Consider the following 13,064-nt stretch of genomic DNA (forward strand, 5'->3'; position numbering starts at 1 on the left):
ATCATCATCATCATCATCATCATCATCATCATCATCATCATCATCATCATCACTCCTCCTTTATTTATACCTCAACTTCCCCCAGTGAGACTCAACACAGATCATAAATTAAAATACAACACAGATAAAATGTACAAAAGATCAACAATAATGTGAAATTAAACTACAAATACATTTGGCCCTTCTTATCCATGGGGGTTCTTTCTGGACCCCCCCCACCCCACCTCATGGGTGAAAAAATGTGGCATCTCAAGTCCCATAGTTTTCTGTGGCAGAGTGCATGTGTATTAGCAGCAATGGGGCCTGCTGTCCACGGTCACTTGAATCCATGGATGGCAAGCCTGTGGTTGGGAAGAGTGGGCAGTACATTTAAAAAAGTTTTTTTCAAATATAAAGTTTTTAAAAGTTTTGAAGACAGGATAGTTAAAACAATAAAAAACACACAGCATCCTCTAAAAACCCTGTCTAACATTCTGCATTACATTTACTGAATTGGAACCTAGAGTTATGCATATGTAACTCCTTTGTATTCAACCATGCTTTGTATTCACATTTATGGTGCTGTTGTCATGATCACAAATGTCCCCAAGCCTACCTTAAGTGCCAGCAGCCACAGTGAGTGACAGAGATCTGTTCTGATGGCAACTGGGATGCAGCAGAATGTTTCCAGCTCTTTTCCTCCAGTGGTCTCTGCTGTGACAGTCAGAAGCAGGACACTTGTAGCACTGGAAATTTCTGGTAGGATGGGGTGGAAAACATCATTCTGCTGTGCCCTAGTCACCAGCAGAACAGAACTCTCTGGCTTTATGAATGTGCTGATTAGGTGTGGTGTGGGGAATCAGGTCAGCAGACAAGATGTAGTTAGATATTCACAACTATGGGTGCATCTACACTACAAATAATGCATTTTTACACAGCTCCATCCTACAAAATCTTGGGATTTGTAGTTTTGTGAGGCATCAGCTTTCTTTGGCAGAGAAGACTAAAGGCAAAAGTCTGTGTCCACTCAGCCATTATGTTGAAATGAATAACCCCAAACAAGTCAGCATCCACCACAATTACAGTATCACAAGAACAGAGCACCAAAACAAATGTCAATTCAACACTTGGTATATTCACAAAATGTCTTACAAACTCAAATGCATATTATAACAAAACCAATTTTTTGTACTGTGATGTTATAATTGTTGATGCAATTCCTTAACAAAGTCCTTCACTTATATCCATGGTGTGAGATGTATAGAACAAATCTTATGGAGAAATGTAGAAAATAAGAGATGGCAAATCTAGAATTATTATACTGTTCTGTTGTTTTCTTCAGTCTTCCCTCAGATCTTAATACAAACAACAATAATTAACAAACAATTTCTTTCCACTAGAATCAATACATTATCATTTCCATGTATTGTGAATACCAAAAAATAAAATTACTTTTATACAGACATTTAACTTACCCATATATCCTATTACAAACAGCAATAAAGTTCTTCCTTCTCAATGCTATCCTTTGTTCTACAAACCAAAATCTCTTTGTTACTATTCCATAGACCAATTATAATTAAACAGAAACAAAATTCATACACAAATAACACTTATACAAACATACTTACTGCCACTGTTGAATCCACAAGTATTTAAACCTTTTCACAAATACATATTTCCTGAATTTTAACCTGTCCTCTCTAAGTTCCTTGATAGCTTTTTATATAAAGAAAATTATATTTTTAATTATATAATATAATATAATTATATAATATATAATATATAACATTATATATTATAATTATATTATATTATAATTATATATTATATAATTATAACTATTTTTTATATTATAATTACTTAACCATCTGATTCTAATTGTTCCCTTTCACTGAGCTGCTGCAGATAGCCTCTTATGTCCTCATTATTTAATTTTTATATCATTTTATGTCACAAGAAATAGAACTAATTACCCTATTGTACTAAATACAGAACTAAATACCCTACTGGATTTTTTAAAAAATCTGGTTCATAAAGGCTATCATGGTAAAACTTCAGAATTTCTGTAATTGCCTGTTGTTGTTGCTGCTGCTGCTGCTGTGTACCTTTAGGTCACCACTTATGATAACCCAAAGATAAACCATGACAAGAGTTTTCCTCGTTAGATTTATTCAGAAATGAATTGTCATTGCCTTTCTCTGAAGCTTAGATAAAATGACTTACCCAAGGTTTCCATGGCTGAGTGGGGACTTGAGTCTCCTAGAGTCATACCTGAACTGTTACCCAAAAGACAGGGGTGGGGGAATTGGGGTACCCACCAAGTGTGCCAGTGTCTCTTAAAAGTTGGGTGAAATTGTTTAGCTCAGATGAGGCTTGTGAGAGGTTGGGTATCCTAAGGGATCATTTCACCTGTGTATACTAACTGCAGGAGGACTCCAAGCTTGAAGAGTAAGGAAGGTTATATTTAGAAATATGCAAGAGAGCACACAAAGACACAGTAACAATTCACTCTGAAACACCTTAAAAGGCTAACCAGAATGGAGATATGGAAATTGGTTAGTGAAGATTTAGGATTGCAGAGAGGGTGATTTTTACCCCTCCTGTAGAGTAATCCATGGAAAGCGGGGTGTGGCTCAGATTGTATCTGAGGGTGATATGGGACGAGGAGGCTCTGGATGGTTGGACTCACCAAAATTGCAGATTGGACATATGTGGGGGTGGATATTACATGAAGTACAAACGTTTGACTGCTTTCTCATGGGATTGACAAAAGGGATGATTTCAGTTGATGATATTAACCAGGGGTAGGCAACCTGCGGCCCACGGGCCGGATGCGGCCCGGCGAGGCCTTGGGATCGGCCCCAGCCCGGTCCTGCCACCAATTGCCACCGGGGCCTTTGGCCTCTCGCGTGCAGGGGCAAGGGGGGCAATTGTCTATAGACGCCTCAGAAATATCCATTTATATTAACATTTTTTAAAAAATCAGCAATTTTTTTGCATGTCCTCCACTTTTTTTAAAAAAAGTGTCCACCATTTGAAAATGTTGTCCTACATTTGTCCCGGTTTATTTATTTATTTACATTTTTAAAAATTATTTAATTATTTATTTTTTGGCTTCGGCCCCCCAGTTGTCTGAGGGACAGCAACCCGGACCCCGGCTCAAAAGGGTTGCCTACCCCTGATATTAACTCTGAATTAACAAAACAGTGATCAGAACTGGGACAACCCCAACATAGGCTGGGATTAGTGGCATTTTACCCGCGCTTACCCCATGGTAAATGCTGGTCTGAAAATCTTTATTGTGACCTCTTAAAATATGTCTGGCCCTAAATATCAAAAGATGAAAATATGAAATCCTGTATAGACTGTGGTGTTGGTGGTGGGGTGTTGGTCTGCTAACACAACACTTAATCCACTATACCATGCCCACTTCCAATTATCTGTGGGTTCATAAACTTTTTCTCAGCCCTGTATCATTTGATAACACATTTACCAAAATGGTGGCCACTGGACTTAAAACTGTAAAATTTACAAACAAGGCTCGATATGAAGTTTCACAGTCTCTCTATATAACATAGTACAAGACAGAAAATTCCTGCAGAAATACATGGTTGCTATTAATATTGGACTAGCATGTTTGGTTTATTCTGCACTTGCATTTGGTCCCTGGTACCATGCAGGAAAACATGGCATCACCCTGAAAGTTCCCAAAATCTTCTGCAGAGAATGTGAAGTCAAAATTGAGAAATATCAGAAAGGCTGCTGACACACTTTAACTTTTCTGTACTTCTAAGGCTAACTCTCCTGCTGAAATCAAATGGACTTTTTAAAAAGTTAAAACTTTGGATCTTTAAGCCCACTGCATCCTATGGTGTCCCACTTCATCTTTATGCACTTTTCAATGTCATATTGTTCACTAAGCTTCAACATATGCCAAGAAATGCTATTTTATCCAGAAATTGGTCTTTTCTAGCTATTGTGGGTAGATTACATGGTCCAAGGGCCTTGCCTAGTGAGATTTCCTGCTGCAGCTCATGGTGAGCTTCACAGGTTTTGAACACCTATACCTTTTTTTTGATGGATGTTACTACATTTTGTAAGTAACTGGTTTTTTTTATTAACTTCAAAAGAGAACAGAATATGCATCCATGCATTTGGATAAATTTGTGGAGGAAAAGATAGAGCTCTCAAGTTCAGGCATATGTGTTAAAATACTTTTTTCTAGAATTCTTGTGTGTGTGTGTGTGTGTGTGTGTGTGTAAAACAAAATATATACAAGTAATTAAACTGTGCTGTATCAAAATGTTGTGTGTAACAACATGATAATGGCTCAAGATAAAACACCTAGCATTAGAAGGTTACATCAAAGTATCTTTGTTTTGATTGACATATGTAGCAAACAGAAAGAAATAATTAATGAAGTTCTCTTTATGTATTTTAGAGTGTCTTGTCAAACATGTCAGCGCAGGTAACCAAAACATAGATTCTGCCCATAAGTTTATTTTTCTTATGTTTGGGTGTGAGATGAGTGACTGTGCATGAATGGAACAGTTTGCATAAACTATCTTTAGATAATTGTTGGTAGTGGGGAATTTGGCTGCTTTCTAGTATTTTTAATAAAAGACAGGAGAAGTCTTGGATACCACGTTGCAGAAAAAAACGGAAATTAAACTTAATTATGTATGAGCATGCATTAGCTGAAATGCACCATGAAAAAAGAACAAAAGAAGATATAGGCCAAGATTCTCTACCTAGGATGTGTACCATAGATTTCCACGTTACTCTAATGGGTACATAATCCTTATTTCTGAACATGGGAGTCTTGCTGAAAGTATTCCTTCATTTATTGAATTTATATGCCACTATTCTTCTTTTCCACCATTCTCATGTTGTTAGTCACCTTGTGTCCCATTTTGGGAGAAAAGTGAAATATAAATAAATAAAATAAAATTTTATTAGTATATGTATATATGTATAATTCTACCAAAAAGTTGCATTCAGGCCACATGATGAGTACAATTCAAATAGAAACTACTATAGTTTATCATAACACAAATATCAAAAAGACAATTTAAGCTGCATCAATAAAGAGACAGAAGCACCCAACCAGCAAAGATCTGCCTGGATAAATAGGTTTTATGGCTGCCAGCAGAAGGGCAACAAAAACTTCTTCCCTTGGCAAGAAGATCCAGAGCTTTGCATAGGCAGGATTATGTGTATGGGCACAGGAGTTTCAGTCTTGTCTTTCTTCAGTATTAATAAAAGGGCTGGCTATGATGATTCTGGGTATTATTGTGATCTCTATATGCAGCAATGGACACAGATTTTACAAATTCTGCTAAAATAACTTGGGTATTGAAGGCTACTATCCAACATATACTTGTTGGGGTGTCTCATTGGCCTGGATGTATGTGAATTTGTAACAGGTCTAAGAGGAGTGATCTGCAGTGTTATACCTATTATGGGTGTAGAGATCAGCACCTTAGATAGTTCCTTTAAAATTTAGACTGTAAAGCAGTGAATTCACCACTCTACTGATTTGATAGTCACTAGACACTGCTGTGAGCTTAGTCCAATTTCTGAACTTAGAACATTTTCCTGGACTCAGATTTCTTTAATTCCAAGTGTATGATTAGTGTATGCAACTCTGGTTGGTGAATCTTATTCTACCAAAATATAAAAGCAAAGCAAAGCAAAGTGGATTCCCTAAGCCTAATTTGAGTGTTGGACTACAACTCTGGAGACTACAGTTCGATTCTCTGCTCGAGCATAAAAACTCACTGGGTGTCTTTGGGCAGGTCACACTTTCTCAACCTCAGAGGATAGCTACAGCAAACCTCCTTAGAAGAAACTTGCCAAGAAAACCCTATGAGGGGTTCATCTTAGGGTTGCTATAAGTTAACAAATGACTTGGAGGCACACAACAACAGTAGTTTTCCAGGGCTAGGTAAACAGGAGAAAAATATTCTTGAAATCTGAATGGCTAGCTTGGATGTCTAACAGTGTCCTTAATACAAAAATATAAATAAAATGATTGGGTATTTCAGGGCAGATTTTTATAGTTATTGTTAGACAGTGATTGGCAGTGCTTGGTGAGGACTATCTTGTTGGTGGAGTAGTGAATTCATTCCAGATGATAATTTGACCCGGCATAGCAAGTATTCATTGTAGTGGCATCTACTTATGTGGAAGGCTCTTTCATCAGAACTTTAACATGCTCATAGTTTCCTTAAGTTTCTGATGAATGCAAAAAGTATTTAGTTGAACAAGATTTGCTTGTTTAGATCAGCTTGACATCTATTTCTTGGATTTAATTTTTCCCTTGTTTTTATGCTTTTGTGCATTTTGTATATTTTATATATTACTAACATACACTGCAAACCAAACAATCAGTCAATCAATAAGTCTATGACAGGTACACATTGTAGTGTTAAACATGTGTGCAGTTTGATCCTTATTCAGCCTCTTAAAAGAGGAACATACAGCTCTCCCACTCTGACTAGTGCCTTGTTCCACCATACCAGCCTTTTTATTCATTTATTTGCACTTTATAGATGGGACATTAAAAGGAAAAGCTTTGGGAAAGATTGTTTCCAAAGTGCTACTTCAGAGACCCTTAAACTTGCTACTGCTACATCTAGCCACTGACCTGTTTTCAGCGTATTTATTTATAGCCATTTCACAACCTCTTGCATATTTAAAACTGAAAACATGGCAGACACTACTAATGGCAGTTAACAATGCTAGAATAAAGTGTGATAATTTGGGGTATCAGGTGAAAGAAGGCAGGTTGCTAGTAAGAGGATGCCTAGTGAATAGGGGAATGGCAGGCTCTGGTTGAAGTGGTGGAGGGGGGACTCATCTTGTGGTGATGTGACATCACACTCCTTCTTCTTGGACCATGGAGCACTACTGTAATGGTGGAAATGCGTAAGGCAATGTAGCCATATTTGGTTTTGTCCTTTGGAACCTCTGCCTCTAATTAGTCCTGTATTTGCAAAGCCTCTGCTTTTCTTGGTTTTTTTTAATTATTAGAGTACTTATACCCTGCCCTTTAGCCCTAAAGGCTATCAGAGCGGCTTACAATTATTATTTTTAATTAGACGGTTCTTGTCCCTTTTGTTTTGCTTCTCAGAACATGACCTCTCCATGTAATCTTCCCAAGGAAAGAATTAGCATTTTCTGAAAGTCTTTAACCTTCTCCTAATTAGGTAAATTCAACACTTCCACTAGTTAGACTAGCCATTTGCCTATCTTTCATTGCCAGTCTTTTATTCTTCACTCTCATTCACCCCTTTCTGCATACTCAGAAAAACCATACTTCCAGAGACATCCTAATATTGAGGAATTCTTCCACACCAGCCTTTGCAAGCAGCCATGTTGCATTTCCATGTCAGCCTCTATAGGTGTAGCTGGTGATCACTGCTAAACTATGCTGACAGAGGAGCTGATTTATGTTCCCAAGATAATTAGTATCTTGACTAACAACCATCACAGAGAGTAAGAAAGAAGAAATGGGAGCCATGAGTAGGTAGGAGCATAAAAACACATCCCAAGCATGCACAAATTATTAGTTAACAATATTTCAAAGTGGCTTGTTCAGTTATTTATTTTATTCCAGCAAGATTCCCATTACTGTGAAAGAGACATTTGATACCAAATACTTCTCCAAAAGCTTTACATACAAATAAATGAATACAAAAATGAATTCCTTCTACTGTTCACAATTCTGAGGAACTGTTTTGTTGTGTGCATATGTGTACTTGTTCTTTAAGAACAAAGATGCATACACACACAGCAAAGCAGTTATTGTCCTTTAGCAGGCTTTACATGTAATTATAAAGAGCTACTAGGAATTATAATGTAATTGAAAAAATGAAGATGATGCTAGGACTGGGGGTGGGGGTGAGGAGACTGAGGAAAAACTATGCTTTTGATTTTGAGTTCCCAAAGGGAAACTCAAATCAAATTCAAATGGTGTTTGCTTCCCAGAAGTCTGTGTTTTGATAAATACTGCTGACAAGATCCTTGAGAAGCTGAGCGAGAGATGATGGAAACGGTCCTAATCATTAAAAGTGAGATTCCAAAACAGCAGAATAAGGAAAGCGGTCCTCTGTGTGTCACAGGCAGGCAAAGCTAATAAATCCATGCCTGACAGTTCGATACACAGGAATGTACAAATTATATGCTTTTATCCGTGGAGATTTTTCCGAGTGAGATTAAGGTTTTAATACAAACACTTTCTTGTGACAATTATCAGTTGGAAGGAACTGCATTATACATTGGAGCAAAAGAGCTCTGAGTTGAGGTCATTGAATCCCTCTCCCTCAGTACTTGAGTCACTTTCGAGATAAAATTGCATGCTTTATTTTAAGCAAAGAAATCGGGAAAACCAAAAAGGCTATGTGAAAAATAAATAAATACCACACTCAGAAACCTCTTATGGTTTTAGATCTGCATCAAATGGCACACTGAAGGGAAAATAGGTAACAGAATGAAATAAAATGACACATCCTATTAACATTTGTTTAGGTGTTTTTGAAATACAATTACATTTCATTCTCAAGTGATTGTTTATGGTGCAAGGATTTCTATGTTTCATTTTTTTTAAAATACAGTATAGGACTGCAATCTTTTTCTCCTTCCCCTGCCGGTACTCTCTTCTTGGCTGCCATGATTAAAGTGCTTTCAGCACTTTGATGTTTTAAATTCTAATTCCTCTGTTGTTGTGATTTTTACAGTGGCTTTTGAAGGTTACTTCGCAGTGCTGGCTTGTGTATACTTTTCTAATAGTTTTATCAGAATATGCTTCTATTATGGCTGGTATGGCTTAAATGAAATACATTCTTTAAGTACAAAATGGAAAGGAAGACAATGCAAAACTGGAGTGTGTTCTTTGCTTTGTCATCTGCAGGAAAAATGGATGACTTTAAAGAAATAATAATAATAAAAAAGTCAAATATTGGGCAGCTTAGCTTATCTGTTAACCATATTCTGGAGTATCCTGCAGTGTGCTGACAATATGGATCCTGGTTTGTGCATCACTGTTGTTTCCCCTTCCCATGCAAGAGAGTAATAGTTTATAGCTTAATTTTTGTACTCCAGACTTTATTTTAGGCTTTAAAAAAACCTGATCAGATGAACTAGACTTGGAAAAGCCTGTTTTGTAGCAAACTCAGTATTTGTGTCAAGAGGATCTCAGTCATGAATCAGGTTCCCCCTCTGTTGTACACATATAATAAATAACACTACCCCTTCTTTAAAGAGCTTATAATCTTACTGTATGATGAAAGAAAGAGAGAGCAGAAAAGAACAGGAAATCAGGGGAAAGGAATGAAGGGTTATGTATCAGTGACACTCATCTGTTCTGTAAATAAGTTACCTTTCTCAACATACCAACTGCTGAGCTATTGTGAGAGGGTTTATCCCATCCAAAAGAGAAGTTTTTTTCTTCCTTTTCTTTTTTTGAAGGTATTGTCCAAAGTTTTAATACTTGAACATGCAAATGTGCATAGAAAGCATTTCTTACAAGCTACCACAAACCATTTCTTACCAACTCCCACAAACCTGCTCCTCTTCTTAAGATACTTCTTAAGGAAGAAAGGAGAAATGTGGAGAGCAGGGTGGACACATGGCTATTAAATGGCATAAGGAAAGGTGTTGCCTCTTGGGGCTTCATGTCTGAACTCTACAGGTTGTGGCATTTAGCAAAATCATTTCAGATTTCATTTCAGAAACTATACTGCTGATGAAACCAAATTGTTGCAGCACTGTGAATGCTAGGAAAGCCATTGGTTACATCTGTTTAGTAGTCTAAACTGCTAAATTATTTCTCCACCGCTATATGTTACTGCCTCTAAAGAGATATGATGCAGAACAGACTGAATTCCTGGAAAGGAAGTCTGAGAAAACTGGATATCACTTCAACTGATATTGGTGATGTGGACTGTGCTTGGAAGCTGGGTATATGATGGTGTTTTTGTTTTCATAAATTATCATGATTTGGACCAAACATAGAGAAAGGAGGGAGGGAGGAACCATATACAAGCACACCTCTGTTAAAGCCTCTGACAAAGAAGTGCCTTTTTGCAAAGTTTTTTTACAGGAGCCCAGTCCAGCCTTCTCCCTTTTCTTGTCTTCTGTCTAGCTGGATGGTTATGGGTGTGTCTTTGTGTGTGTGTTTTGCAGACTTTCAATGCCAGATTGCAGCCTTGTGTCTGTAGTAAACAATGTAATAAAGCTTGATCTGGAAAAAAATGGGACTCCAGGTGACCCTGCTGTAGCTGTTTACACATAAAACTACAGTGGGCCCATCTCTTACACCAGGATCCATTCTGGATCCCTTTGCGTAAGGGGAAATCAATGTACGCTGGAGCCCCTAAGAAGTAATGGGGCTTGCGCCCGTGGTGCACACCCTATTAGTTCTTCTGGGCCACGCGACAGGCTCTTCTGGCGTGGTTTTCAGCGTATGCTAAAATGTGGGTGCACTGTACAGCTACAGTTGGCCCTTAGTATCCATGGATTTTTTTTATCCACAGATTCAAGCATCCACAGCTTGAAAATATTCAAAAAATAAATTTCAAAAGCAAACCTTGATTTTGCCATTTTATATAAGGACACCATTTCATTATGCCACTGTATTTAATGAAACTTGAACATCCATGGATTTTGTTATCCATGGGGGTTCCTGGAACCAAAACCCAGTGGATACCAAGGGACCTCCACAACAAGTTCTGTTCCTAGATACTTCACTCCATGCATGTGATGAAGTAAATTTAAGTCTACCAAAGCTTATGCTACAAAATTCTTTCTCTCAGTCTCAAAGATGCTACAATATCCCTTTGCATAGGGATCCAGACTGACATAGCTATATTTCTGACCTATACTGTAGCTGCATGAGCTTATGGATAACAGGCAAGGTAAACAGCTGAGCAAATGTGAAAGCAAAACAGAAAAAAAGAGGTGGGGAAACAGATTAGCTTGCCTCAACAGTTACCCTGGCATGGTGACAATGCATACTTTTGCCACTAAAATGGAAACCATTAGAAAAGTGGAGGCTGTTGAAAAATAATAATCCCAGGATGCATTTTGGAAGAAAGTTTGACCCTCCAGAATATTCAAAATGTTTTTATTTACACAAAATTTACTTGACCGGGTTGTTTCAGTTCACGTGTACATAATGTTAGTTTTGAATAAAAATTTGCTAAAACATGTTCAACTGCACTCTCTCTCTCACTCTCTCCCTATTCGAGTAGGAACCCATCCCTAATCTTTCCGAGTTATTTCTACCTCTGGTGCCAAAGTTTCTTTTAAAGAAGTAAAACCCAGGAACATATCTGCCTCGTTCACTGAGATGTACCTGTACAGCCATTTCACCTATAATTGTGGTTCAGAGGTCTGTTTGTTACCACCTAAAAAAGGCATATATTTCCTCTTGTTCAGTAAATACCCAATGTTCAAACAAGAGTTAGAGGATTAAAACAAGAACAAGTTTATATTGTTGGTTTGCAAAGCAACATGACTAGGCCAGAGTGTGTGTCACTCAGATTAGCCTAGCATAGAAATGACAGGTACGTGGGATGGAGGTGGGGATTATCGCACACTAAATTGCTGCTGAATCACCAGCTGCCATAAGCTTTCCGACTTCTAAAAAGTGGTGGTGGGGTGTGGCTTGGACCCAGCTGGGACCCAGGCTAATGGCGGTGGCTGATTTGGTGGCGATTTAGTGTGCAGCAATCCCTGCCTCCATCCCACATCCCAGCTACAGCGATACGCTTTTTCTTTTATATCCATTGGCAGAAGTTCACTTCATTCCTATATTTAGAGTCCATTATACTATATATATAGCACATATATACATACATACCAAACAAGGTATGGCAAAAAAAGCAGAAAGTATGGTAATACCTCATACATAGACAGAAATATCCCAACCAGCTGTCTCTCACAGTAATAGCATTATGGAATATTCTATAGCTAACACTTGATACCTCTTTGTTAGACAAAGAGAATCTTCTAGGCTCATTTAAAGTTTCCTTGAATATTAACAATTTAATATTAAGAAATAATTTCAATTTGTGCATCACCATGTTCACACATTTAACAGTGTGATCACTGTTGAAAGAAAAAGTTAAGAATGGTGTCACAGAGTTTATTTTGCTGAAATGTATAATACTAGTAAGAAAAAATGAAGGCAAAAGCTATGTCTATGCAAACAGCAAGTGATAACCACAATTCTTCATTTGGACTCTGAAATCTAGGAGGAAAGAAAGGTTTCTAAGGCACATTTTAGGTACATTTTGTTGTAAGCTGCTTTGGATCTCATGCTGTGAAGAAGGCAGCATGTTTTCTATCTCTCACTGTCTCTCCTCCTACATATACATATGAACACACATCCTGTCCCCCACAAGTAATTTTACATTTTTTAAAAAAAGGCATGTGTTTGAGAGCCAGTGTGATATCGTGGTTTGAGCATTTGATTATGACTTAGGAGATCATGGTTTGATTCCCACTTGAGCATTAATATCCACAGGGTGACCTTTGGCAAGTCACACTCTCTCAGTCTCAGAGAATGGCAAAGACAGCCTCTCCCCTGAAGAAACTTGCCAAGAAAATCCTATGATATATTCACTTAGGGTCACAATAAGTTAAAAAAAAAGTGACTTGATGGCACACAACAGCAATAACAGTAACATTTTTTTAAAAAACAAAGAAATACATCACACACAATATACACAGACAAAAGAGAACAGTAATTCTAATTTCATTTCCAAATGGTAATTCATGCATAGCTGAATGTTTCAAAAATAATATTATAATTCCATTGTAGTACAGATTCAATACATCTCACCTTAGTGTGCCTATCTAATCTGCTGCCCAGGTACTAAATGTGCAACCCTGTTCCTCTCTCTTACAGTTCTTTATGTTCAACAGACCTGTACTGCCCAATCTTTAAATGCATTGGAACTGAGCTGCCCTCTGGCAGCTTTTTGAATAGAGAACTATCTTTTGTAAAGCAGGGCACATGTCTGTCTTAATCTGTGTGTGTGTGCTCTTTGACAACGTAGCTGCTATCAGCCATT

The sequence above is a fragment of the Sceloporus undulatus genome, chromosome 1, assembly GCF_019175285.1.
Source record: "Sceloporus undulatus isolate JIND9_A2432 ecotype Alabama chromosome 1, SceUnd_v1.1, whole genome shotgun sequence".
Lineage (NCBI taxonomy): Eukaryota > Metazoa > Chordata > Lepidosauria > Squamata > Phrynosomatidae > Sceloporus > Sceloporus undulatus.